General features: G+C 35.7%; 1 protein-coding gene and 1 pseudogene across 4 annotated transcripts in view; one reads left to right on the top strand and one right to left on the bottom strand.

Annotated features, from left to right (window-relative positions):
• The window catches only part of DPH6 (diphthamine biosynthesis 6), a 346,492-nt gene that overhangs the window by 110,819 nt on the left and 207,824 nt on the right, over positions 1-27,849 (top strand). The window lies entirely within an intron of this gene.
• Positions 23,722-24,145, bottom strand: LOC131752208 (HIG1 domain family member 1A, mitochondrial pseudogene; annotated as a pseudogene).

Genomic DNA, 27,849 nt, shown 5'->3' with positions numbered 1-27,849 from the left:
ACTATAAACAGGAAGTGCAAAAGGACCAGGGAGACTAGTATGCCATTATAGCCCTGACCAACATCTACTTTACAATACCAGTTTCAGAGTTTATCCATGTTCAATATGTTCCATTCTCATGGACTGGAACTCAATATACATTTACTGTGCTGCCACTGTAATGTTTAAATTCATCATCACAATCCAGTGAGGTAAGACTTGGACTTGAAAAACATTAATACCAACCAAGTTAGTGCATTGCATTGATAAAATCGTGAGAATTGCCTCTTCAGAGGAAGAAACTCAGGAGGAGTTAAGAACTATATTATACATATGAAAAATAGAGGCTGGCTGACAAATCCAGCTGAAATTCAAGGGCTAGCTCAGTCTTTGAGTTTCCTGAGAATTATATGGGCTGGAGCAACCATGGGACGTTCCTCAAAATGTGAGAATTAAGTTGATATATCCCACAGAATTCACTAATAAACAAGAATCTAAGACTAGAAGGGCTTTTTGGATTTAGGCAAAAACATGTTCATCATTTAGGGATCCTGTTCATCCCTATTCACAGAACCACCATAAAGAAATCTGAATTTGAGTGGAGACCTGAGCTAAAACAAGCAAATTGTAATCCCTAAGAGAAGGAAAATGAGTGAGGTGAGTGCTACAATTGTCTTAGCTAACTGCCTAGAGGTAATTTCTACACTGCAGCATAAGGGAAAAGAACCCAAAGAGAGCTCAGGCAGTTTTCACTGAACTGAGGAGACAGAGATCACAATTCAGAGACCAAGAGCTGAGATTTTGTGGGACAGAATACCAGGCAGAATGGATCTTCATGGAGAGAAACCTCTGTAGACCTATAGAAAGCTTCCCTCAGTCTTTGGCAGAGTATGGATCTGCATATGTGTGAAAGGGAGCTACCTCCAGCTGAAGAAAGAATCATCAAAAAACAGTAGGCTGAACAATTTCCAGAGTTCACATAAAACTGGAAACATCCATGTTTCCACCAGTGGAAAGACTTCATCATACATGAGATATCAGGTAGAGTCCTCAAACAGGTGTCACCTTAGTAGTCATGAGCCTTAGACTAAAGGCTGCTACGAACCTGATCTAGCAAAATTTAAAAGCAAGCCTCAAAAGGATCAAACTGATTTCAAATAACTTAACTTATGCCAGAACAAAATCTAAAACTATTTAAAGGAAAATAATAAAATCCAACACATAGTATAAAATTCATAATGCCTTGCATCTTAGTTACCAGGCATGCAAAGAAGCAAGAACATGTGATTAATACTGAGAAAATCGATCAAAGTACACCCAGATTTGGAACTGGCAGGCAAGGAAGTTATAACAGCTCTTTTTTTTTTATTTGCGGTACGTGGGCCTCTCACTGTTGTGGCCTCTCCCATTGCAGAGCACAGGCTCCGGACGCACAGGCCCAACGGCCATGGCTCACGGGCCCAGCCGCTCCGTGGCATGTGGGATCTTCCCAGACCGGGGCATGAACCCATGTCCCCTGCATCGGCAGGCAAACTCTCAACCACTTCGCCACCAGGGAAGCCCAACAGTTCTTATAAATATGATCATAATGCTCTAAAAACTAGAGGAAAACATGATTATGATAAGAAATAAAAAATATAAAAAGGCCCAAATACTACTTCAAAAATACCTTATCTGAAATGAACAACGCACAGCAATTAGACATTGCAGAAAAGATGAGTGAATCTGAAGACAAATAGTATCTGTCAAAAATGAAGCATAGAGGAAAAAAAGGACTGAAAATAACACTGTGTCAGTGAGCTGTGGGACTACAACAAGCAGACTAACTTAGGTGTAGTGTCCTAGGAAATAGGATGGGGAGAATATTTGAAGAAATAATGGGCAAAAGATTTTTCCAGTTTGATGAAAACTCTACATCTACAGATCCAAAATTTCAGTGAACCCAAGCAGAAGAAACATGAGGAAAATCACAAGGCACATTATCATCAAATTGCTGAAAACCAGTGGTCAAGAGAAAATCTTAAAAGCAATGAATGTGAAAAAATTAATTCTATACAGAAAGCAAAGATAAAAAAAATCAACAGGCTTTCCCTCAAAAGCTGTCCAAAATGGAATACAATGAATTTATATCTTAAGGTACTGAAAATCAATAAAAGTCACCAAGAATTTTATACCCAGTAAAAATAAATTTCTAAATGAAGAGCATATAAAGACATTCTCAGATGTACAAAAACTGGGGGATTCATCACCTTTAGATCTGCATTTCAAGTAATATTAAAGGAAGTTTTTTGGACAGAAGGAAATAATAATTGATGAAATTTGAATCTTACAAGGTTATAAAGAGCAATGAAATAATAGAGTAGATAAATTTTAAGTCTAGTCTCCTAACTTTTAAAAAGATAAGCTAGATTATTTAAAGAAAAAATGATGGTAGTGAGTCGTGGGGTTTATATGGGAAGTAGATATATAATTATAGTAGCACAAATAATAAAGGGGGAAAGTACAGTGAAATGAAGGTACAATGTGTAAGATTCTTAAATTATACTTAATTATATAATACTATTTGATTGTGGACTGATAACTTACAGATGTAAAATGTAAACCATAAAGAACCACTAAAAATTAAAACAGGTATATAGGAGAGTAAATTGAATATTATAAAATAATCCAAAAGAAGTCAAGAAAGGGAAAAAACAAACAGAACAGATGAGAAAAATAGAAGACAAAAAGTAAGATGGTAGATTTAAACTTAATCATTTCAATAATTATACTAAATGTAAATTATTCAAACACCTCCAATTAAAGGGAGGGATTTGCAGATTCAATTAAAAAATGAAAAAGAAGGCTCAACTATATGCTTTCTATAAGAAACTTGCCTTAATTTTAAAGACATAAATAGGTTAAAAGTGATCGATGGAAAAAGATACTCCATGGTAACACTAATTCAAAGAAAGCTGAGATGGTTATATTAATATCAGACAAAGTAGTCTTTAGAACAAGGAGTGTTATTAGGGATACAGAGGGACATTTCATAGTGATAAAGTGGTCAATTTATCAAGAGAGCACAGCAGTCTAAAAGATCTGTGCACCCATAACAGTGCCTTAAGATACACAACACGAAACTGATATAAGGAGAATTGGACAAATCCACGGTTATACACAGAGCTTTCAACATTTTTTTTCAGTAATAGCTAAACCAGGTACAGTAGACAGAAAATTATTAGGATATAGAAAGTTTGAACAACACTACCAACCAACTCACCCTACTTGCCCCTCATAAAACACTTCATGCATTAGCAGCAAAATACACATTTAAGCACACATGGACCATTCATCAAGATAAACCAGATAAACCATATTGTGGATCATAAAAGAAGTCTCAGTATATGTCATCATACTGAAATCAGACAAAGTATGTTCTCTGAATATACAAAAATTAACAAATATATCTGGAAAATCCCCCACACTTTGAAATTAACCAATATACTTCTAAATAACCCACTAGTCAAAGAAGAAAGTATTTGAATTGAATGAAAATAAAACTGCAACGCATCACAATAGTTGGATACAAGTAAAGCTTCGTATTATAATTATTCATTTATATGACATTTTGAAAATAGAAAATCATACAGACACATGGTAAATAACTGGTTGCCAGATGCTGGGAGTTGGGGGAAAGACTAACTGCAAAGCAGGGAAAGAACAGCCTACAACTTCTCTCATGAACTTTTTAGAGTGGTGGAAATATTCCATATCATTATGATGGTGGCTACATGCCTGTATATATTTCCTGAAACTTAAAATTGGTGAATTCTATTTTAAAGCGAATTTTTAAAATGAAAATAAACAGGGCAGTGAATAAAATTTCCCAAAGACAAGGACTGGCATATTAGCTGTCAAGTAGATTATATTGGACCTTTACCAGAAGCCCCAAGAGACTGCAAATGAGTGTTAACTAAGATGATGCCTATTCAACACTAAGCCTTACTCAACTTAAGCAACATTGGGAAGTACAGTTAAAGTTTGGAGCAGCCAATTCCCTATCTTTTGGTCCACTTCAGTATATTCTGACCACTGTATACATTTCACTGCTATAAATACACAGAAATGGACAAGAAATATCTCATGGACCTACTACATTTGTTAGCATCCTTAGAGCAGCGATGTAATTGAAAATTGGAATGGGGAATTGATGCACTCGTTAATTAAAATGGCTGGTAAGGAAAAGAAAAGATTTATGGTTAGCTTAACTAGTTAAATTATTTTGTACTAATATTGATTATGATAGGAAGTAATGCCAAGACTCTACTGGCAAGGGTTCTAAGATTGGGAGGTAGGAATGAGGTGATGGGAGATGATGCAAGTACACAACTATATATTTTTCCTATTTCACAAATTTTTTCTTTTTTTTTTTGCCTGATCTATACTGGTCCCAGGCCTGAGTTTAAAGTTACATGTACCGGGCTTCCCTGGTGGCGCAGTGGTTGAGAATCCGCCTGCCGATGCAGGAGACACGGGTTCGTGCCCTGGTCCGGGAAGATCCCACATGCCGCGGAGCAACTAAGCCCGTGAGCCATGGCCGCTAGGCCTGCGCGTCCGGAGCCTGTGCTCTGCAACGGGAGAGGCCACAACAGTGAGAGGCCCGCGTACCGCAAAAAAAAAAAAAAAAAGTTACATGTACCAAAATAAAGTGTTATCAATGCACAAAACACAATATCAATACTACTAAATTTGACAGTGCATATTCTTAAAGACTTTTAGGGGTATGTCATAGCTTCACCCATAGAGATAAATTAAGGCTTATCTCTAAACACAGGGCCATGTGTCCTGTGATTCTTTATCTGTCAAATCCTGTAACATCAGCCTGCGAGTCAGTCCAAGGAGAAGTGCTAACAAGGCTGCTGTTTTTACTGCCCCTGTGAGTTTATAATACATCTACTGAGCCAGAAAGGCCAATCATAGGGGAAAGTGTATGGGTCAAAACAGGTAATAAATGGAAATGGAGGGGATCAGAGGAGATGGAAAAGCACTTATAAGTAGATTACAATTCTGTGGCAGAGTGCAGTCATGCACTCTGGCACTCAATTCTGTGCCAGAGCCTCTGAGCTAGAGAGTAACATTCTTAGGCATCCCTCTCAGATCTGATGCTGACTACTTAACTTATGTTGAGAGAAAACTCGACCTCTTTTCTGCAGAGAAGGGAAGTTGCTGATATATGAACTCTACGTGAAGATTTTACCTAGATAATTTGAAGCAACAAAATGACAGTGTTCCAATTGATGGTTCAGAGTAGGGGTAGTTTACTACAGTTACCATTCAGTTATTGGTTTATTGTCTATAGCTACCATTCTGATCATTTTTCTGGTGATTATTGCTAATGAATTATGTAGGTGGAGGATTCTGAACTGTAGAGCTTTTGCACTCTTTGTGGGCATAAAGCAAAACAATATGTTGCTAAGACAGCTACCTAGGTATAATGGAGAGCAGATTTTTACTGCCTGCGGTAGCTTGATCTAGTCCTTCAAATACAGAATATGTGAATGTTGTAATGGACTTCATTTAAGGAAATTGGAACATGACCCTTGAGGGAGATGGATTTGGTAGAGATATAATGAATTGATATCACTTCTCTCTGGAGTTATGCAAAGTACAGTATGGAAAACCTGTGACACCCAGGCAGAGGTGTATTTGGTATAATACACCAATTGATAATCTTATGGGGCTTAACGTTATTTTTGTGTACAAGCCATTTTCCTAAATTGTACAAATGCCACTAATGTACCATGGTCATAACACATGTTGTGGGTTGATTACTATTGCCTCTGCTGTGCAAGATGTTCTGTAGGGATTTTTGATCCTGGTCTTGCGATACTACATCAGACCAAAATATGGAGTGTTCCTGGAAGTTCTTCATGTTGAAAAGAACCTGCTAGTCCAAATATAGACACTAGAGGGAGCTCTTTTCCAGGAGACTGACTATATCTAGAAACGGCCCTGAAGGGAGAGCAAAGCTTTAAATGACTGGACTAATGGAATATTTACTTTCATGGAACATTGTGTCAGTCAACGGTATAGGAAGAGGGCCTGAATACTTAACCAGAAAAGACTATTGAATATTCTACTCATTATGGAAGTTGCTATTTTTTTTTAAATTTACTTAATTGTATTTATTTTATTTTTGGCTGCGTTGGGTCTTCGTTGCTGCACGCAGGCTTTCTCTAGTTGCAGAGAGTGGGGGCTACTCTTTGTTGTGGTGCACGGGCTTCTCATTGGGTGACTTCTCTTATTGCAGAACACGGGCTCTAGGCGCGCGGGCTTCAGTAGTTGTGTAGTGTGGGCTCAGTAGTTGTGGCTCGCGGGCTGTAGAGCACAGCCTCAGTAGTTGTGGCCCATGGGCTTGGTTCCTCCGTGGCATGTGGGATCTTCCTGGACCAGGGCTCAAAGCCGTGTCCCCTGCATTGGCAGGCAGATTCTAAACCACTGCGCCACCAGGGAAGCCCCGGAAGTTGCTACTTTTAAATAGCAAAGGAGTATCAGAAGCCAAGCTAAGGATGCCAGTATACAGGAATACTACCATTAGCCTAGATTGTGGTAGGACATTACTGGACAGTGTGACCCCTATATTTGTTTTCTAATGGCCCAGGTACCACAGATAGATCTAAAGGGGATTTATCTTTCCATGGTGCATTGATTGAGATTGGCCAGATAAAGGAGTGACACTGTGTTGACCTGAAGAGAGCATTTTGCACAGTGATATCTGGAAGCCAATGACTGTTAAAACCTACACTGTGATATCTGGGATATAGTTAAATTCTCAAACCAGATGGAATCCACAACTTAATTGAACAGTAATCTCTGGTCACTACCCTGGGCACTGAATGTGAATGAGAAAACGTTGGTTTTGGGGGGCAAGAAATGGAGAATGGTGCTATAATTCTAATTGACCCTTTATGCCAACCTGGGCCAGAGCATAACCAGTGTGACAGTGAAGGACTTGGAAAGATGTGTGTTCTGATAGTCCTGGACCTCTCCCTGATTTGCTGTGTTGTTTATTTCTGTTCTTTAAATTATCAGTAAAGATTGATGCTGAATAAGGTCTTGGATTTGTTTGAATCTGACTTGACAGTCCAGTCTTTTGGTTTAACTCAATTTCTCATTTATTTTGTACCACATTGTATATGTAGGGTTGTAGAGAAAATAGGCTTATGTTTCTGCATAATTAGGGCTTTCTGAGCAAATTTTGCAGAAACTTGGGACCTCGGCTAAAAGACAAGCATTAGAATTTAATGTATGTTGGAGTAGACAGAGTGGACTGCAGAGAGATTTACTTCTCTGGAGGTCTGTGTTTACATTTCAGGGGTGGGGGTTGAGACCAGGACCTTAAGAGACATCTCCTGGGTTGTAAAGCTGCAGACACTAGTTTATTCCTCCCCAGAGAGATTTTTTTTACGTTGCAAAATGAAGACACAAGTCTTTCCCTTTAGTTTTCCAAAGAAGCTCTCAGAAGGAGAAGGAAAACAACTGTCTCTTTTTACCTAAGTAAATATACAGATTTATACCTTACCTACAGAAGATGGAATTACTTGAAAAATTCCATCTCATTCTCATCACCTTGCTCCTGGGATAAGACCTGGGGCCCAGAAGAGCCAGAATGGTATTACCTACTTACCGTATGTAAGTAGTAATAATAATCTGTTCTACTGCAAGAGACTCATGTTGGCACTCGGCATTAGTAATAAATATAGGTATTAAAATTTTAACAATGTATGATACAGTCTCAGAATAACCATGCTAATACCACCACCATTAATGTGATTGTTGAGAACAGTTAAAAATAATTTTTTACACGTGGTTTCCTGCATTTCACTTCCCATTTTTTATGAGTTCTACATCTGTTTTGTCTGAGCATATAACCATTATTTTAACTATTTACTTAACTATTTTTAACAGTTTTATGGAGATACAATTAACATGCCATACAATTCACCCATTTAAAGTGTACAATTCAGTGTTTATTAGTATATTCACAGAGTTGTACAGCAATTATCATAATCAAATTTTAGAACATTTTTGTACCCGCTCCCCCATAAGAAACCCATACCCATTACATTCCCCATTTCCTCCCAGCCTTCTACTCCAAGTCCTAAGCCCCACAGAGCTGCTTTGCATCTTTATGTCTTTATATATTTGCTGTTCTGGATATTTCCTATGAATGGAATACTATACTATGTGGTCATTCATGACTGGCTTCTTTCATTTGGAATAGTGTTTTCAAGGTTTATCTATATTATAGCCTGGATCAGTATTTATTTATATATATTGGTGTGTAACATTGCACAGGGAATTGTCCCTTTTTTTAATTGCTTAATTTAGTTTGCTCATACTCTGTTTAGGAATTTTGCATGTATGTTAATAAGAAGGATTGACCCATAATTTTCTTTCCTAGTAATGACAGATGTGGGTGATAAGGTTACCCTGGCCTCATAAAGCTTAGAAGCGTTTCCTCTTTTTCTATTCTCTGAACGATTTTCTGTAAGATTGGTATTAATTCTTTCTTCAGCGTTTTGAAGCACTTATTGCTTAAGCCATCTGGACATGGTGATTTCTTTTGGGGAACGTTTTCAATTAGTGATTCCATTGCTTTGTTAGGTTAAGACTGTTCAGATTTTCTATTTCTTATTTCAGTTTGGTAAGTTGTGTTTTTCTCTGAATTTGTCCAGAGTTTTGAAAATTATAAATATAAATCTTTTATTATTTCTTATTGTCTTCTTACCATCTGTGAGATTGGTAGTGATGTCATTTCTTTCATTCCAATTGGTAATTTGTTCTTTTCCTTACTTTATCAGTCTTGTAGGGGTTTATTGATTGTATTATTGACAAGCTTTGATTTTGTTGATTTTCTAAATTACATGTTGGTTTCTTTAGATCCTTAATTTCTACTGCTGTCTTTATTATTCCTTCCCTTATACTTTCTTTGGGTTTAATTTGCTGTTTAGTATAATTGACATATAACATTATTAGTTTAAAGTATATAACATAATGATTATATATTTGTATATATTGTGAAGTGCTCTCTAATTTCTTGATATATACATATACACTAAATTTCACCCTTGTTTTCTAATATATATATATATTTATGCTATAATTTTTCCTGTAATTGTAGCTCTAGTTGTATTTTCATTATCAGTTAGTTCAAAATGCTTTCCAATTTTCATTGAAATTCCTTCTCTAATCCATTGGTTATTTAGAAATGTGTGATTTAGTTTCAAGTATAGCTTAGTTTCCAAACATGATGGCTTCCTATTTGTCTTTATATTATTGATTTCTGACTCAATCACATTTTAGTCAGATAACATACTCAGGATTATATCAATTTTTTAAAAATTTAAGGGGATGCTTTATAACCTAGCATATAGTGTAATCAATAAGTTATTTCTTAATTTTTCTTCTAATTTTATCCATTTGATGTTATCTATTTTTCATGATTTATTGTGTTTTCCTTTATTTTCTGCCTTTTGCTGTGTGTGATATTTTAGTGTTCTCTGTTGCTCTGGGAGGGATTCATTCTACTAGTAATTAGCTTTAATCTTTTCAAAGTTATATTTTTCAACTTAAAAATTTTAAAATATTAATATCAAAAATGCAATATCATTTTTATAATACTTCCTAATCAATATAAGGAATTTAAGGGGCTAGTGCATAGGCAGGACAGAAACATAGTCCTGCCACATAGCACAGGGAGATCAGCTCGGTGCTCTGTGACCACCTAGAGGGGTGGGATAGAGGGAGGGTGGGAGGGAGACGCAAGAGGGAGGAGATATGGGGATATATGTATATGTATAGCTGATTCACTTTGTTATAAAGCAGAAACTAACACACCATTGTAAAGCAATTATACTCCAATAAAGATGTTAAAAATTTTTTTAAAGGAAAAGAAACATAGTCCTATTTGGGATCCTTATATCCCAGTGATACAAAGGATTGACCTTTGATTCAAAATGACTTGCTGTATTTTTTCAGAAGTGTGCTTAACATGTTGAGCCTCATGTGCTAGTTTGTAAGCTGATAATAAAGACAAATAGAAACATTTTCAGTGCACGATGCTCTGGTATCCTGACAGTTAATTTATATATCATACAGGACAGCCTGGTGCAGTACATTTGGGAATGTTACAGCCAAATAAAGACATCTTTACCCCTCTTCTTTTTTCCTCTCCATAGACACTTATATCAGGGACCCAGGTCAGACTTCTAGAACAATTGTTTTCAGCCTCGGCTGCACATCAGAGTCACCTGTTGGGGTTTTAGAAATCCCTTTGCCCAAGCTTCACCCCAGAGGAATTAAATCAGAATATCTAGAGATGACACCGAGGCTCACGGGCTCTAGAGTGCAGGCTCAGTAGTTGTGGCCCACGGGCCTAGTTGCTCCACGGCATGTGGGAACTTCCCGGACCAGGGCTTGAACCCGTGTCCCCTGCATTGGCAGGTGGATTCTTAACCACTGCACCACCAGGGAAGTCCCAGAAATTGCTTCTTTAAACAAGGTAAAGATTGGATGAAGATGGGACACAGAAACAGCTATAATTCAGTGGGTAGCGAGTGACCAGAACTTTGAAAGGATGAGAAATGGTGCCATAGGAGGACTATTTAAAGGAGCTGTATATTTAGCCTGAAGTGAAGGCAGCAGGTTACTGGGTCAAGGAAAATGGGGATTTTTACAGCAATCCACAGTATTTGAAAGGCTGCTGGTACTTTCGTGACTTCAGAGAACAATTCTAAGAGGAAGTGGAAGTTATGTAGTGAAACAAGTCTTGATTTGGTATCAGAACGTTCCTACATTTGGAGCTCTCAAATAGTTTCATAGGAAGTTGCCACAGGCCGTTGTGTGGATTTCTTCAAGCTTCTACTGCATGCCCTTGCCCTTTCCAATATAATACTGCTCCTTCATGCTGAAACAGAAGTCATCTGAGGTTGTAGAATGGGGCTAGCTAAGGTTGCTTTGGGGAGGAAATTCCATCCTACTCTAATGGCTTCTGGCTCCACTCTTGAAGGGTGGAGGTTTGCCACCATTGGATAACTTCAGAACAATATGCCACTGGCTCTGAGGGCAGTTCTGTAGAGAGAATTTTGGAAATGGATTGATTAAGGGCAAATATATACTACCGGAATAAACATATGTCATGTGCAAAGGTGACCACTTTGAAGGTACAGCCCTCATTTGACTATGTAAAAATCAGTCTCATTACTTTATTACTTCTTAGTTTTCATTAAAATCTGATGCTTACACAGAGCACAGTGATGAGAAATTTAAGTTATGGCATTCAGATTCCATTTGCTAGGTAAAAATTTTGTTACGTGCTTATTTTGCCATTGCATGTTGGTCTCTTACTGTTTTTTTCTTGATTTGGAAGCACATCTTCCTTCCCTACTGTTACTCTGCATCTTGTGTATAGTGAAATTCTTTTTTTTTTTTTTAATTGAAGTTGATCTATATGTGTCTGGAAAAGGTAACACGGTGTTAGGGAAGAAAATTGTCCCTGAAACTTGTTTTCATTACTTAGCAGGTTTTACAGTTAATGACAGAAGTTTCTCTTGTGGCCTCTCCTCCCAAAGACTGTGCTTATTTTTCTCCAGTAGTTTCATGTGACCTTGTTAAAAGCTTCATGTAATTCCCAAATAAATTACATTACTGGTTTACTTCTATCTAGTATTTTATTGACATTTCCAGATAAGTTTAATAGGATGGAGAGAAACAGTGTTCTCTTTATAGACTCAGTGGGTGATTTGACCTTAGCAGGTTAACCTTATCCTGATGTTGAAGGAAGGTATTCTTAATTAGACTCTATCAGTTTCTCCATTATCACCAAGAGAGCCACTGGTCTGTAATTCTATAAATCTTAATTTGATTGTTTTTCTTTCTTACAGAAGAGCTACCGTATTAGAAAAATTGCAGTATTTGGAAACAGTTGCTGGTTTTCTGAATACATTGCATATCCTCATCTGTAGCTGAGCCATTTCACACTTTATTTCCTTCAGAAACTCTCAGTTGAATACCATCTGGTCATGGTAATTTATTACTGTGGAATTTCTCAAGTTGCTCTATTATTTCCTCCTAGGAGATTGCTCTCTGCTACTGCCCCACTGATTTTCTCAGAAAGTGCCCTTGGAATAGTCGTTTCCCCACTATCATGTACAGCAAAGGTCAATGCCAAATAAAACTGAATTAAACTTCTCTGCTGCTTCTCATCCTTTTATTTGTCCTCATTTCAAGTCCTCACTGATGGGGAGAAACTCAGCAGTTAGTCCAGCCACTCATGTTGTCTGCTTAGTCCTCATGGTCCCTTTTGTCCTTTTAATTTTCAAATTCTTTTTTTTCCCCTGACAATGTATTTTTGGAATTTAATTCAGAAAAAAAGGCAAGTGTTAAAAGATATTCTAGATACTTTCAATGTGTTCATAAGTGACTCTGGAATTATTTCCAGTTTTTGGTTTTTTTTTTCCAAACTATCCACAGATTTCTCTTTTGACCTGTCGAATAATGAGCACTCTGTATATGTCTCTCATTGCCACTGTCCTTTTCTGTCTTCCAAGCAGCCTGGATAGTTTTTAAACTCCCTTACTTGCCTCTTGGTGAGATGCCAACCATTTTTTTTCTTCAAATTTTTAACATGTACTTTTTAAAGTTTCACCCTTTGGATTAACATTAAGAGATGTCTATTCTAATTAGAAAGCAGCTTTAATTGTGCCAACATCCCAATTGCTGAGTTCCACTCCTACACATACTCACCTGCGGTAATTCCTATATGTTATATTAATCTGTTTCTTCTTCTATAACTGCCCAAATAAGCCAAGGTACGGCGTATTAATTATTGCTTCCACACCTTGCACTCTTCTGTCATTCATTTGGATAATAATGGACATAATTAAAATCATTCATTGCAATAGTCTTCCTAGAAAAGATTGCTGAACAGTAAAGGTTAAAAGAAATTTGCAGGGCTTCCCTGGTGGCGCAGTGGTTGAGAGTCCGCCTGCCGATGCAGGGGACATGGGTTCGTGCCCCCGTCCGGGAGGATCCCAGGTGCCGCGGAGCGGCTGGGCCCGTGAGCCATGGCCGCTGAGCCTGCGCGTCCGGAGCCTGTGCTCCGCAACGGGAGAGACCACAACAGTGAGAGGCTCGCGTACGGCTAAAAAAAAAAAAAAAAAAAATAGCAATTTGTATTATTCTGTCATATTCTATGGTTAACGTAACTTTTTTTTACACCTGAACTTTGTTCAAATATTTTGTTTAAAAAAGTTACTTAATGTGCATTCAAGTGTAAATTGCTACTAGAAATATATTTTTACCTTTATACAAAGTACTGTAGCACAGAATTTTTAAACTCAAGTGTTGAAACATCAAAAGTTGAAACTTTTAACATCTCCCAAATGTGTTGTAAATATTTACCATTTTAAACTGAAGGAAAAAAAAATCAAGTCTTAAATATCAAATTCTGAGTATATGCAATATAATCTTTCCTTAAGGTTCGAATACAAATACTACCAGTCCCACAGCTACCCATCTCTGAATAGAGTGCCTTTTGCTCAGTCTGTAAAGTGAAGTAACAGATTATAACAGCAGAGGAAATGAATGCTGATTTTGTTCATTTTATGTCTAGCACATCTTTTCCTTTGCCAGGTAAGGTAGGCTGTTCTAAAAATAAGTTAGACATATACCTATTTGGTGCTAGTATGGATATGTTCTTTGAATTTTTGAATACATTAAGATTCTATCCATCCCAAGCTACTTTGTATGTATACATATATGTGTGTGTGTTTGTGTGTATATATATATATTTATAGCCTTCCAAGAAATATCTACCATGTTATAATTCTAAAACCTGTCTTTCTACCTTCATCCCTACCAATTCCCTTTATTCTTTAACATATACAAAATGTAATATTCACAAATAAATAAGATCTTATTTTAGTGCCTGCTATTATAAAAGTTATCCCTCTGTAGTAAGTAACCTTTATGGCTGTGTCAGGCAGTTTACACTAAAACAACTTTCATGGTAATATGTAACAATTCACTGAAAACTCCTTCTGGAAAGGTAAGTCTGAGTCTTTTTCTGTTTATCCATTTAGTAGTAAGACTATTTAATAACTATATTGCCCAAGCAGATATTTGTGTGTAGAAAATACCAGTATCATTCTATATTTGCCATGGTTGGAAAGTGGGATTTTCCTGTTTTAGCTGAGGTCCCAACATTTACATATTAAAACTGCTTGGAACAAGAATATGTTATAAAGTTTGTAGGGCTTGTCTTCTGACAAAATCTCTTTCAGAAAGTTAATATTGTATTGGTTGATGTCTCAAACATATGTAGGTAAATATGTAGAAATGGTTATAGGTCACAGTTAGTGTAAAGTTACATAAAAACCAGGTGAGGTAGGCATCTCACAGTGCAAGACCTAAGGTATGGACAATAATCAGGGTTCTCTGAAGTTGCTTGTACTTCTTTTTCTAGAAAGTTATTGTTTCACTGGAAAAGTCTTAGGATAGACTTCCTTCTGAATTTGATTCCGACTTCACTCAAGCAAGCAAAATTTAGTTCAAGTTTTGGGCAGTTTCAGTCCTGATATTTTCCTCTTCCTTTATTCAGCGGTCTTTTCAGTGGAGTTTGGAGTGGAGAGAGTACATGTGTTAATAAGCAGGTTCTCCAGAAAAACAGAACCAACATGATACACAAGAAGTGTATTATGAGGAGCTGGCTCACATGATTATGGAGGCTAAGAAGTCCCACAATTGCTGTCTGTAAATTGGAGACCCAGGAAAGCCAGTAGTGTATTTCAGTCCAAGTTCAAAGGCTTCAGAACCAGGGGAGCCAATGATGTACATCCCAGTCCGAAAGCAGGAGAAGATGAGGTGAGATGTCACAGTTCAAGCAATGAGGCAAGAAAAAAGGGGTGAGTTCCTCTTTCCTCTGCCCTTTGTTCTGTTTAGGCCCTTAACAGACTGAGTAATGCCCACCTACATTGGAGAGGGCAATTTACTTTACTGAGACCACTGATTCAAATGCCACTGTCATCCACAAACACTCTTACAGACACACTCAGAAACAGTGTTTCATCCGGGCATCCCATGGCCCACTCAGGTTAACACATAAAATTAACCTTCACAGGAAGAAAAGGAAAGAATTGGATGCCAGTGCTCATGTAACCATCTTGCCCAGAAGTATAAATGAAGGATTTAAAAATGAAGATGACCAGATCACATTTCCATTTTGCACATCTCTCTGACTGTAGTGCCCATTAAAGTTTGATATTCCTCAAAGCTCTTGCCTGTACTTTATCTTCTCACTTTACAAGTTCTCCTTGAGTGTTCATCTTGTGGTTTCTATTTCTATATCAGTATCCACAGCTCAGACTTCCATGCTGGGCTCTAACCCCATATACCTAATTGTCAATTAAATATCTCTTCTTGGGTGATTCCCTTAAACCTCAAACACATGTCTAAAATTGAATTTGCCCCTTATTTCCTTCCCAAACTTTCTTGTGTTCTGCTCTATATCTGAAGTAAATGGTGTTTGGTGCCACCATCTTTTAATTTGAGCAAATCAGAAACCTGCAAATCATCCTTGCCTTTTCTTTTTCTTGTATTCACGATACCCAGTTTATCAGCAAGTACTATATATCCTACCTACTGTATGTTGCTCTCAAATCTGTTCTCTTCCTTCCATACCTATTGCTTGTCTGTTACATCCTGTCTCACTAATTATTGCAGCAATCCCTTTATTTGCCTTCTTACCATCAGTCTTGTTTCCTGCCAAGGAATTCAACTGAAGCTAGAGTGATCTTTCTAAAGAAAGATCAATAATTGGATCTAATTGGATCACTAAAGATCTAATTGGATCATGTCATCCTCTGCTTAGAATTTCTCTGTGACCTTGCATTCAAGTACAAACTCTTTAAAATGAAACGCAAGGTCCTATAGGATTTGGCTTTTGTCTACTTTAAAAAAAAATTTATCTATTTATATTTGGCTGTGTTGGGTCTTTGTTGCTGCGTGTGGGCTTCTCTATAGTTGTGGCGAGCAGGGGCTACCCTTCGTTGCGGTGCGTGGGCTTCTCATTGCGGTGGCTTCTCTTGTTGTGGAGCACGGGCTGTAGGTACATGGGCTTCGGTAGTTGTGGCTCACAGGCTCTAGAGCGCAGGCTCTAGCGTAGTTGTGGCGCGTGAGCTTAGCTGCTCCGTGGCATGTGGGATCTTCCCGGACTAGGGCTCGAACCTGTGTCCCCTGTCTTGGCAGGTGGATTCTTAACCACTGTGCCACCAGGGAAGCCCTCCGTCTACTTTTTTTAACCTCAGCTTTCACCGCTCTAAACACTCCCTACTCATATCAAGCTTCTTTCACTTTCCAGTCCTCATTATGTTGAAAACTAATATGAAAAATTAGGAAGATATTTCTATAATAAATATTTCAAATCCCCCTTTTAAAAATTGCTTTGACTCGCATATCTTTCACTTCTTATTCATTTTTTTATATTAAAACTGTGTAGTATTTTAAAGGTAGAAGAAGGACCATTTGAGCTATCATCAGCAAGTATTGATTATCATTAACTGCATAATTATATTTAATATGATTTATTGGTCATTCATTTCATGGGTGCCATGGATCTCAAAAGTGAATCCATGAAGTGTCTGAGTCTCCTTTATGTTACATACACTGAAGTACAATACCAGTTCATAGATTTCAGAAAGAAGTTACATGTTGAGATGAGTCCTAACACAACCTCTAAGATAGCTAAGCTTTTAGTGATCTAATTGTAGAAATGGAAAACCTGGAAATTCAAATAAGATCCTTCCCCAATAGTCAACTTTCAAAACATGTGAGCTAATTTTTACCTTAGAGATCACATAATCAGTCTTTCTTCTTTGTTCTTTTGACACAAATATAGTGGTTATGTTTATAAAGTGCTCAATTGTAGAATAATGGTGTGCTCAGTTGAAGTCTGGGAACAGAAAGGTTATACTTACCAACAAAAACATTAGAGCTTTTTAAATGAAATTCACTTGTTTTGATGGCCAGTGAGCCTGGTAAAAATAGGAGGGGCGGGGAGGGGTTGTGTTTAACTTTTGAAGATACACAGAATGCTCCATTCCTGTCTGCACTGAAATTTATCAAGATTTATAGGCAGACTAAATTTTTTCTCAGAGTGATTATACCTTTTCTAATATCACCTACTGATTTTACAGTAAAAGTCTAGGCTACAAAAGTTGAGAACACAATTCATTTTACTTGATTCTGTTAAAAGTTGCGTTATCAAACATTTCGTGATGTTTCTCTCATATCATATATTGGGCTGTCCTGAAGAAATAAACCTCCACTTGCTTTCATGATAGTAGACAATAAATTGACTGACATAATTCAGTTGAGAAGTTGAAAAATGCATTGAAAATAATGGGGCATAACATTGTAGGGTTAACATTTATTCATAGATGATACAATTAAATAGAACAGGCATTAACTTCAAGGTCAGTCAGTAAAGTAATAAAATTGAATATTTTAATTGAATTGTAATTGCTTCCCATTGATACATGCAAGTAAAGTAAAGTAGATGTCAGCTCTGCAGATTATGGTTCTTCCTCCTAATTAATTTCTTAATTCTGCATGGAGTTATCCAGTGCCTAGGTCTTGTTGTGGGTTTATTCATCCACCCAGCTTCCATCAAGGAATGTCTATAAGTCATGATTAAATGATTAGGTGTCAGGATTTGTAGTAAATTTTTCTGCACTTTGAAGAAAATTTTGTTAGTAACTTGAAGTAGCTTATCTAGGTATTTGAGTTAAATATACTTTAAATATACTTTATATTTATATAAACATTATTAAATGTTACCATCTCAATGATTATAAAGGTTTACATAAGGGAGCTAGACACATTGAGACTCACATTCCACACCTGACTGATTCAGGAGGTAAACTGAACAGACTGTTAGGGTTTTGGTGAAGCACGGTTTATGTCCATTCATGACCCAGGCTTCACTAGAGAAGAGACACCTAAATTGAATGAATCTAAAAAAGAAACATCTTTTTCAAGGACTAGGATAAATGGAAGCTTTTAGATAAAGTTGAATTGCATGGGAAAAGCCCATGAACCATTGTGGCTTTTTCATAGGCTTTTCACAGTCCCTCAAAGGGTTTTTACATAATATAGTTTTATATAAAATGGGAATGAAGACATTACAAAGATTAGGATAGAGATTTTCAAATTGTATTGGGTGTAGATACTAGCATTTATTCAAAGAAAAAGAAGAGTATGCCTTTGGACTGGCTGCATTTACCAGTTAAATAGCTACTGTTTAAAAATTGAAAATAAAATGAATATATAAGATGGATTTTAAAATTACTGAGGTGTGTTATATATTCATGTACTCTAAAGTGGTTCCATACAGTAGAATCATTTGAGAGCAAATATGTTGGTATATTAGCATCTTTCTTTAGTTGAGTTTAAAAATATAAGTAGATACTTGTTGATAAAACAAGTAAATTAAACTGAGAAGTTATTTATTTTGTCTAAGCTTTGTGTTAAATTTTAACTCAAACATTGACTTTATTATGTAAAATATTTCTCTCTAAAGCACTTAAAGCATAAATCCAATGATAAATATATTTTATTGATACTGATCTGACCCTGACTTTCCATTCTCAATCATGAAGGATCTTCAGTGTCAGAATTCTCTGTGCATATCATCTAGTTAGAAAATATCAAAGCCAAAATACATGAGGTAAAGATTAACATCTTTGGGCTTCATAATTATAGATAAGCTAACAGGTTTTTTTTTTTTTATGTTAAACTGATCTGTTTCTCCAGATGCTTGTTTTAAAATTATCTTAATAATTGTCTTATTCCATTTAGAGAAATTAAATATCATACAAATTGTACATACAATGCTAAGATGTTTCTAAATGAAGAAACTTGTGAAAAAATGTGTAAGTGTAATAAAATTAAATATTCAATCATCCATTATATTTATAAAAATAAGTTACAGTTTTCATTTGCATATCATTTAATATTTATGCAAACATCAGTGTTTTAGGCAGTAAAAAACTTCTTGAAAAAAGTTCCATATCTGAGTGTATTCTAGGGTAGGATGAATAATCTTCCTACTGCATTCCTGACTAATATCATCCCACATGTAATAGTATACCAATTTAGAAGAGATCTCAGAGATCAGAGTGGCTTCAGGCCATTGATTTCTTAAGGACAGGAGCTTGAAATGCTTGGAGTCTCTGGATCTTATCCAAGGAAATATTTTATAAAAACAATTTGAAAATGCACGTCTTATGGGCAGTGATCGTGAGGTCCCCAATGACTTGTCACTTTCTAATGAACAGAAAAATGGAAGCAAAGACAGATTGCACTTGCACAGGGTAACCAGCATCAGGAGAAAAGCACTTGAGTAGTCATTACCAACTACAGTAGAACATGTAGAAAGATTCATTCAGAACAATATGTACATTATTATATGGAATCTAGACAAGCAGTTTCATTATTAAAACTTAGACATTTTTTGGAAAATAATTATAGTCTATTTAAATAGTATCACCTCTTGAGATAAGAACTCCTAAATCGTTGTTTATGGGAAGATGCCTACCAAAATCACCAGGCATAACCTCTAATAAATTTACAATGTGTCAAAATTGTTTATTTCTCATCTCCTGCATTTCCTTGGTTTTACATGTCCATTGGAATCATCTATTGATGTGTGTATGTGAAGTATCCTTACTGATTGGTCTGCCCTGTGTGAAAGATCTAAATCGTCAGACCACGACTCGTAACAGCATCTCATCCTCACCAAACATGGTGCAGACCATATTACCAAACTATAATGACTCATACATGCAGCTTATTTCATTATTAACCCTGAGAAAAAAATGTAACTCTTTTATTTTAGCTATTTTATAGTTTTACAATAATCTCCTAGTGAAATCTATAATGTATTTCAGAAAAATATTTGAAAATCTTCCTTAAAGTTTTAAATTTCTATTTATTCTAATTGTTTTAGCTCCATAGAATTTTCAGTGCTTATCCTAGGAATAAATAAATTGAAAATATTTCTATGAATACACAAAAATCTTGAAATAATTTTACCAGGGTGTACTTCTGTGATGAATACAGATTCATGTGGAAAAAATGTGCCCAATGTGACTTATGTTTACTTATTTTACTGACTGTCTTATCTAAAGGCAAGCCAAATTACTGGTACATCATGGAATGCAGTCGTCTTTGAAATGAGGTATTACAGCTATTTCTCTACTTTAACAGTTCAGAACTGGGGCATGATGATTTTGCAATGAATTAAAAGGCTGCAAGGAAAATGGGAAGATTGTTGGCTTGATCTTTCATTGCCCACCTGTATAAAATCACATGCTCTTAAATTCCTTTTCATGCCTTTTAGATAGGCATTTATTTACTCCCAAACCCTTATAGAGAACACAAAACATAAAATTCTTAGGTTCAATCATGAGAGACTTTTAAAATGATTTTAATAATATGTAGCCTGATGGTAAGTGCTAAGGTGATATGTATGTGCTATGTGACCAGTATATATGAGAATCAAGGAATTGGAAGGGTGGCTAAAAAAATGACTTCCTGCCATGCTGGCCTTGTACATTCTTGCTTTGAGTTTTCCAAATTTCCATCCCAAACCATGGCAGTAATAGATGAATATATGAAGGAAAAGTATGAAAGAGCTGTGCTGGAAAGCATTATAAACATCTCTGTGAATTAAGAATGAATAGACATACAAAATAATTCAGAAATGAAGCTGTGGGGCTGTAATACAGAGGGTCAGGAAATGGGCAAAAGCAATTGGGAGATCACAGTCCTGTGGGGAAACAGACTGAAAGTGCCCCCTCTGAGGGAGAACCTCAAAGAGATAAAAATAAAACATCCATTAAAGAAAAAGCAGTCGGGGCTTCCCTGGTGGCGCAGTGGTTGAGAATCCGCCTGCCGATGCAGGAGACACGGGTTCGTGCCCTGGTCCGGGAAGATCCCACATGCCGCGGAGCAACTAAGCCCGTGAGCCATGGCTGCTAGGCCTGCGTGTCCGGAGCCTGTGCTCCGCAACGGGAGAGGCCACAACAGTGAGAGGCCCGCATACCGCAAAAAAAAAAAAAAAGAAAGAAAAAGCAGTCAATTAGAAAAATAAATCACTCAAAATGAAATAGCAACAGTATGATGTGAAAAATAAACAATTAGAAATTTGGGGTGAAACAGAGTCATTTAAAAAACAAAATAGTGGGCAGAATAAACTCTAGATGAACCAAGTCAAAGACAGAATGAGTGAAGCAGAAAAAAATAATTCACCCAGAAGACAACACTGAAAGAAAGAGCAATTTTAAAATATGGAGGATAGATAGGAAAATAGCAATATTTGTGTAATAGATGTTTCAGAAAAAAATAGAAGGCAGAAAAACAGTATTTACAGATATAATGGCTGAAAACTTTTTAGGTTCGAAGAAAGATGAGTTTTGGAATTGAAAGTGCATATTAGGTGCTGTGCAGTGTAAATAAAAATAGATACCTTGTGTTAAAATTATCGAATGTCATAGGTAAACTGAAAATTGTACTGTCTAGCACAGAGAAAATGAAGATTCCTTATATGGGAACCACTGTTTGACAGCGTAAATCTCATTAAGAGCAACTAAAGCCTAAAGAAGTAATAATATATTACAACTAAACTGTTATGTGGTGGAGATAGCAAAGTAGGACATTATCAGACAGGTAAAAACTAGGAGAGTTTACCACTCACAAATCTTCAGTGAAAAAATAAAGAATGGACTTAAGTCAGAAATAAATTGAATTCCAGGAGAAGTGAATGACAAACAATGGTGAGCATAGACACTGTAAAATGTGTTTAAGCTTACATTTTCTTGCCCAAAATGATGGAACTAAAATTTAACACAGTGATAACAACTTAAATGGTAAAACTTATTTAGTGTCTAGTTAAAAACATGCTAATTTGTTTTGGTCAAAAAGTTGCTAAATGGAATTCCCTGGTGGTCCAGTGGTCAGGCCACTGGGCTTTCACTGCTGAGGATGTGGGTTCAATCCCTGGTGGGGAAACGAAGATCTTGTAAGCCGCGTGGCGTGGCTAAAAAAAAAAAAAAAAAAAAAAAAAGCTAAACATAAATTCTTAGATTAAAAAAATTAAAAAATAAATTCTTAGATTTATATTCTAATACTTTAGACTTAAATACTGTGGTTTTGAATGAATGTTAAAAATTACAAGTGATTACTGGAAGAGTAGAAATTCAGTCTACAGCTTTCTTTTTTTTTTATTTTTCAGATTAACATGCATTTATTCACTAAACATTTCTTGAAAGCTTACACTTGAAAGTGTTCCAGGCACTGTACTAATATGAGACCGATGAAAAGGATCACATTTTAAAAAAATTTTTTATTGGAGTAACGTTGCTTTACAATGTTGTATTGGTTTGTGCTGTGCAGTAAAGTGAATCAGCTATACGTATACATATATCCCCTCTTTTTTGGATTTCCTTCTCCTTTAGGTCACCACAGAGCACTGAGTAGAGTTCCCTGTGCTGTACAGTAGGTTCTCATTAGTTATCTATTTTATACATAGTATCAATAGTGTATATATACTGGGAGATTGGGATTGTCATATATAGTCTACAGCTTTCTAATCAGCAGAGAAAACAAACAGACAAAATATCCTTTTTGATCCAGTATGAGGCAGAAAGTGGCAAAGGAAAAAATCTATATATAAAGTTTAATGTAACAAAAAGTGCATAATAAGGTGATGGAAACAGGTCCAGACAAAATAAAATTGTAAAATATAAAAAATATAAAATATTTAAAATCAATTCTTTGAATTTGTATTTATAAGATAGGATAAAAATTTTCAAAACCCAGTTATATGTATATCAGGAAAATGTTAACAAAAGAATGCTGGTGTTGTAATGTTGATAAATAGAATATATGATAAAAGTCATATGTGGAGATGAAAAGCTCACTACTTTTTTTTTCCACTTCCATTATAGGCAATTTATTTAGTTTAACATTTATGATTCTTTCAGAGAAAATAAGCAGACTGCACACATTTAAAAAGTATTTTTCATTTACCTTTGCATTAGCACTTAAAATACACACTTCTATTTCAAAATGCCATTTAAAAATTATTCTAATATAACAGCAGCAAACTATAATTCTGCAATTACAAAACAGCTAAACGGGGATCTACAGTTAAGTTATTCTCATGTTTACAACTATGATTCTAAAACAGATACTACTTCAAAGCAGCTGTTACCAGCTCTTTAGGTTTGGTTTAAAAACACACACATAGTTGCTGGGAGGTTTATAATGTTGTATTCTGTGCACTGTTCTGAAAGGGTTCTTCAAGAGCCAGCGAGACCTTAAAAACAGTACTCAGTCCACAAGGCAGTCAGAAAGAGTTAAATTAACTGAGGTAAATAGGATTCCTACATTACATCAAAAGCATATGATATTCTGCAACAACTGGGAGCATCTTCAGGTTTGGCATGTTTTCCTCTTTACAACTAATTTTATCAGAAGAGTTTAAGAAGGTGGACATTGTACCACTATCAAGTGCATTTAAAAGTGACATGTTTTTGTGCTAATCTGACTCCCCTGAATGACCTAGCTAGTACACTAGTCACTAGGCAAATCAAGCCTGCAAGAAAGGAAGCCAATATTCAAATTACCATATTATAGTCCGACCCACAGAATTTATTTTCAACATAAACATGTAACCTCAATATGAGATGTCTAACTAAAGCAAGCACCACCAAGACCAAGACAGCATCTCCTCTTCTAAGGTTTAGGTTTTGCCGAGAATTCTTGATACATGGAATAGCCCACACCAAGAGTCATTGCTCCCACAACAAAGACTTGGGCTACCACGCTTATGTGGATCAGGTGAACAGACACTTTAGTATTGCCCCTGCTCTTCAATTTATATAATCCATATGCAATGACTGCTGCAAAACCTGCCATTCGAATGGGGACAAATGGTGCCTCTCAAGCTTTTCGGATAAGTTTAGATCCCTGATCTTCATCATATGAAGAAAGAGAAACATCTGTGTCACTTGACATAGTGATTGAAGAATCTTCAGACAACGGCACAACGTCTCAGGCTCCCACTCAGTACTTGATAAAGGAATAATCCTCCCAAGAAGTTTTAGAAATTATGAATTTGTGTCCATAACAACACACCTCTCAAATGTATAAAACAAAACTTTCAATTATAAGAAATTATTAAAACCAAAATCATAATGGGAGGTTTTAACCACCACTTTATTTGAAACTGATGGTTCATGGAAACCAAATATTAGTAAGGTCATAGAAGATATGAACAGCAGAATTAACAAGATCATGATTTTTTATGTTTAGGTATAAAATCTTACTTTGTTTTCAGCAGATCCACTTTCCAAGCACAAATGGGGCATTTATAAAATTTAATCATCTATAAGTCACAAACAAGCTTCACCAAATTTTGAAGAATTATCATATAAAGTCTACAGTCTTGACCATAAGCAATTAAATTAGAAGACAACAAAATAGTGAAAGTAAACAAACATGTTTTGACACTTACAAGAGTAATCTTAAATAACAATAAAAATGACAAGATATTAAAAACAGAATGACAATAGATGTGTCACTTTCAAATCTTCTGGGATGCAGGTAAATTGGTACTTAAAATCTTTCTATTTAAAAAGTAAGAAATGTGTATATATGGAATCTAAGAAAAAGAAAAATGTCATGAAGAACCTAGGGGTAAGATGGGAATAAAGACACAGACCTACTAGAAAATGGACTTGAGGATATGGGGAGAGGGAAGGGTAAGTTGTGACAAAGTGAGAGAGTGCCATGGACATATATACACTACCAAACGTAAAATAGATAGCTAGTGGGAAGCAGCTGCATAGCACAGGGAGATCAGCTTGGAGCTTTGTGACCACCTAGAGGGGTGGGATAGGGAGGGTGGGAGGGAGACGCAAGAGGGAAGAGATATGGGAACATTTGTATATGTATAACTGATTCACTTTGTTATAAAGCAGAAACTAACACACCATTGTAAAGCAATTATACTCCAATAAAGATGTTAAAAAATAAATTAAATAATTTGGACCAAAAGAAAAAGTAAAAAATGTGTAAATATAAATGAGTCAAGCATTCAAATCAAGAAGCTAGAAATAAATAAGCTATTGAATGAACACAAAGAAAGCAGAAGTAAGGAAGTGTGACAAAAGTAAGAGTAAAATTTATGAAATTGAAAAGTGGAGAAAATATTGAAAACAACAAAAAGCTGGCACCTTGATGAGACTCCCCAAGTTGCCAGATACATGACAAGATCCATCAAAAATAAAAGACTAATCACCAATAAAGTATTCTGCCTTATGTGAATTCATAAAATAAATGGCCTTGATTTAGAAGTTTCAGTATTATTAAGAAAAGAAGATGAGTGGTCTATTAGAAAAATAGTCATTTTCACAGTTTAAAAAAAAAAAGCTACAAATCTGGCAACAAATTTCTGAAGAATATGTTCCACCTCAATCATACAAGAGTAAAGATATGCAAATAAAAATACCAAGGAGATAAATATCATTTTTTCCTATCAAAAGTTTTAAATTTAATAATATCTAGTATTGGTGAAGATGTTAGAGAACACATCTCAGTAGATATAGACAAAGTATGTATAAAATTTGGTGTCTGTTCATGTTATAAAACAGCAGAATTAGCAAGTATGATCATGAGAACAGCGAAGAAATCTTAGCAAATTAAGTATAGATGGAAACATCCTTAATCCATCATAGAGAAGCAACATAGTCTGGCAGTTGAAAGCCTGGACTGTGTAGCCAGACTGCCTAGGTTTGAATTTTCATTTTTATCTCTTGGTAGTGGGTGATCTTAGAGAGTCGCTAAACTTCTCTGTGCCTCAATTTTCTCATATATTAAATAGGGATAATTATAATACCACTCATTGGATTATTATGAGAATTCAGTTAATATTTGCAGAGCACTTATAACAGTGCCTTGCACATAGTACTACATAATCTATATATATTTTAAATAAATTTCACAAGGAAAAGTCATTTCTAACAGACTTTTTTTTTTTTTTTTTTTTTTTGCGTTACGCGGGCCTCTCACTGTTGTGGTCTCTCCCGTTGCAGAGCACAGGCTCCGGACGCGCAGGCTCAGCGGCCATGGCTCACGGGCCCAGCCTCTCCACGGCATGTGGGGTCCTCCTGGACCGGGGCACGAACCCGCGTCCCCTGCATCGGCAGGCGGACTCGCAACCACTGCACCACCAGGGAAGCCCTAACAGACATGTTAATTAGCAAACTTTCTCTTACTGGTCTAAGATAAAGATAATTGTACCACTAGAAGTTATAGCCATTGGAGTTATGGGTTCTGATTAGAGTCCTTTAATTGCCAAATAACCATCTCGGAGTGTAGATTAAAACAGACACTTGTATATGTCACTGGTTATGCTGAAATATTTTAAAGTAAGTTGTAGGCAACATGACACAGATTTCCATATGTATGGAAATGTTGTTTGGCAGAGGTGACATATACATCAATAAGGAAGGGATTCCATAAACAGTACCTACCCGTAAATAAGAGATACAGTTATAACACTACATCTGTGATAACTGAAAGTAAATTCTACATGGATTGAATATCTAAATGTGAATAGCAAAATTTTAAAACTTTGAAATGAAAATATAAGAGATTAACATTATGACCATGGGCTTCGTTTATTAAAATACAAAGGAAAAACATTTTTAAATAACAATTCTTTTGACTACTGTAAGGTTAAAAAGTTTATGTTTATCAAGAGACCCTCCCTCAATAAAAAAAAGTGTAATGACAAGCCACTGATTAGGAAGATATTTACCGTGCCCATAATGATGAAGGATTAGCATTAGGAATATATCAAGAGCTATGAATCATCAAAACACAGCATTAAAAATAGGCAAATGATTTTAATAAGCAATTCACAGAAGTGAAACCCTGAATGAATGGGCAATGAAATATGAAAAAGTGTTTACTTTTAATAGTAATCAGAAGATGAAAATTAAAACAAGTATCCAAAACATTTTTTATATGTCTATATAACTCAGATTGGCAAAGATGAAAAATCTGGCAACATTAATTATTTTCACCTTATGGGAAATAAGAATTCTATTTCCTTGATGACAATACTGCTTTGGAGAGCAATTTGGCAATATATAATGGACTTGAAGATTATATGTATATATAAAACAGCAATTAAATATATTTTTTCTCCTCTATATATTGCAATAGTAATTTCACATAAAAGCATATTTACTGCAGCATAGAAAGTACTTACTAGTGGCAAAACAGACATTAGAAATAAGTCAGTGCCCAACTGTGCATCTATTGGAAGATGGATAAGTAAATTCTGATATATCCATACAATGGAATACAATACAGCAGTAAAAATGGATGGACCAGAGCCATAGTAATTACTCTAAGTAAACCTCATTAACAATGTGAATTGAAAAAAACAAGTAAAAAGTTATCATTCGTGTTAAAATTTGATATACATGAACAATAACAAATATTGTTTTGGATATGTACATTTGTAATAAAATTATAAAAGCATAGTTGGGAAATAACATACCAACTTCAAAAGACTGAAGGCTAAGGAAAATAGATTGATTAAGGGTAGATATACTATGAGATTCTATTATGTTGGTGGTGTTTAAAGAAAAGTTGTGGAGGAAATAGGGCAAGATGTTAATGCTTATTAAATCTGGGTGATGATTACATAGGTGCTTGTCTCAAATATTTTATTTACTTACTCATTTTAAA

This window comes from Kogia breviceps, chromosome 3, assembly GCF_026419965.1.
Source record: "Kogia breviceps isolate mKogBre1 chromosome 3, mKogBre1 haplotype 1, whole genome shotgun sequence".
NCBI lineage: Eukaryota > Metazoa > Chordata > Mammalia > Artiodactyla > Physeteridae > Kogia > Kogia breviceps.
The sequence above is the reverse complement of the archived record's forward strand: the minus strand, read 5'-3'. Positions and strand labels throughout refer to the sequence as shown.